General features: G+C 55.5%; 1 non-coding gene across 1 annotated transcript in view; it reads right to left on the bottom strand.

The window, feature by feature from the left end:
• Positions 1-480, bottom strand: part of LOC144419303 (small subunit ribosomal RNA) — a 1,810-nt gene extending 1,330 nt beyond the window's left edge. The window contains exon 1 of the ribosomal RNA XR_013473976.1: positions 1-480. This exon is cut by the window's left edge and continues 1,330 nt beyond it. This is a non-coding gene — a ribosomal RNA (small subunit ribosomal RNA).
• Positions 481-2,500: the final 2,020 nt, after the last annotated feature.

Genomic DNA, 2,500 nt, shown 5'->3' with positions numbered 1-2,500 from the left:
TGTTATTTTTCGTCACTACCTCCCCGTGTCGGGAATGGGTAATTTGCGCGCCTGCTGCCTTCCTTGGATGTGGTAGCCGTTTCTCAGGCTCCCTCTCCGGAATCGAACCCTGATTCCCCGTTACCCGTTATCACAAAGGTAGGCACGTAGCGTACCTTCGACAGTTGATAGGGCAGACACTTGAATGATACGTCGTCGGTGCAGAGACCGTACGATCCGCGTGGTTATCCAGAGTCATCAAACGTCACAGGACGAACCCGGTCGGTTTTGATCTGATAAAAGCGCGCCTCCCGAAGTCGGCGCTTAATGCATGTATTAGCTCTAGAATTACCACAGTTATCCACTTCGCTTACGAGACCAAATAAACCAAGACTGATTTAATGAGCCATTCGCAGTTTCGCTTTACGAGAACTCGTACTTGCACCTGCATGGCTTAATCTTTGAGACAAGCATATCACTACTGGCAGGATCAACCAGATAGCTGCGACAGCTGCGCTCGGCCCTTGCTGGGCCGCCCGGCGCGTGCTCGTCGCATTCGTTTAAGACCGAGGCGATCGCCTGCGGCCGTACTCAGCTTCGACAGTCGCTGGCCGCGACGTCCACGCTCTCGCCGGCAGTGCCAGGCGGAGCGATTTGCGTTTTTTCTTTGCTCGCCCTCTCTCGGGCTCGATCCATTCAGTTTCGCACAAACAAGAGCTCTGCCGGCCGCCTGCAGCGGTGCCTAAAACCCGGGCATAACAATGCGACCGTTCTGCTAGGCCGACAAGCGCTCAAGCCAGACGCTCGATCGAACGCCCCCTACATATTAGTCGAGACAACGGCTCGCTCATTAGCATCGCGTTTGTACTTTAACTTTTTTTGGCTCGGCTTCTTTCGACGCCGATGCCGGCGACGCAGCACTCTCTCGCCCGCCAGCCACCGAGAAAAGGGTGCGCTCCGACCGGCCCCGCACCGCTCTTTCTTGGCTCATTCGAAATTACTGTCTTTCGCTCTGACATGCCTTACCTAGGGTTAGGTTAGTATGCTTGCACGTTTGTACTTTAACTTTTTTTGGCTCGGCTTCTTTCGACGCCGATGCCGGCGACGCAGCACTCTCTCGCCCGCCAGCCACCGAGAAAAGGGTGCGCTCCGACCGGCCCCGCACCGCTCTTTCTTGGCTCATTCGAAATTACTGTCTTTCGCTCTGACATGTCTTACCTAGGGTTAGGTTAGTATGCTTGCACGTTTGTACTTTAACTTTTTTTGGCTCGGCTTCTTTCGACGCCGATGCCGGCGACGCAGCACTCTCTCGCCCGCCAGCCACCGAGAAAAGGGTGCGCTCCGACCGGCCCCGCACCGCTCTTTCTTGGCTCATTCGAAATTACTGTCTTTCGCTCTGACATGTCTTACCTAGGGTTAGGTTAGTATGCTTGCACGTTTGTACTTTAACTTTTTTCGGCTCGGCTTCTTTCGACGCCGATGCCGGCGACGCAGCACTCTCTCGCCCGCCAGCCACCGAGAAAAGGGTGCGCTCCGACCGGCCCCGCACCGCTCTTTCTTGGCTCATTCGAGTTTACTGTCTTTCGCTCTGACATGCCTTACCTAGGGTTAGGTTAGTATGCTTGCACGTTTGTACTTTAACTTTTTTTGGCTCGGCTTCTTTCGACGCCGATGCCGGCGACGCAGCACTCTCTCGCCCGCCAGCCACCGAGAAAAGGGTGCGCTCCGACCGGCCCCGCACCGCTCTTTCTTGGCTCATTCGAAATTACTGTCTTTCGCTCTGACATGCCTTACCTAGGGTTAGGTTAGTATGCTTGCACGTTTGTACTTTAACTTTTTTTGGCTCGGCTTCTTTCGACGCCGATGCCGGCGACGCAGCACTCTCTCGCCCGCCAGCCACCGAGAAAAGGGTGCGCTCCGACCGGCCCCGCACCGCTCTTTCTTGGCTCATTCGAAATTACTGTCTTTCGCTCTGACATGCCTTACCTAGGGTTAGGTTAGTATGCTTGCACGTTTGTACTTAAACTTTTTTCGGCTCGGCTTCTTTCGACGCCGATGCCGGCGACGCAGCACTCTCTCGCCCGCCAGCCACCGAGAAAAGGGTGCGCTCCGACCGGCCCCGCACCGCTCTTTCTTGGCTCATTCGAAATTACTGTCTTTCGCTCTGACATGTCTTACCTAGGGTTAGGTTAGTATGCTTGCACGTTTGTACTTTAACTTTTTTCGGCTCGGCTTCTTTCGACGCCGATGCCGGCGACGCAGCACTCTCTCGCCCGCCAGCCACCGAGAAAAGGGTGCGCTCCGACCGGCCCCGCACCGCTCTTTCTTGGCTCATTCGAGTTTACTGTCTTTCGCTCTGACATGCCTTACCTAGGGTTAGGTTAGTATGCTTGCACGTTTGTACTTTAACTTTTTTTGGCTCGGCTTCTTTCGACGCCGATGCCGGCGACGCAGCACTCTCTCGCCCGCCAGCCACCGAGAAAAGGGTGCGCTCCGACCGGCCCCGCACCGCTCTTTCTTG

The sequence above is a fragment of the Styela clava genome, unplaced genomic scaffold, assembly GCF_964204865.1.
Source record: "Styela clava unplaced genomic scaffold, kaStyClav1.hap1.2 HAP1_SCAFFOLD_116, whole genome shotgun sequence".
NCBI lineage: Eukaryota > Metazoa > Chordata > Ascidiacea > Stolidobranchia > Styelidae > Styela > Styela clava.
This window is presented reverse-complemented; position numbering and strand designations above follow the sequence as displayed.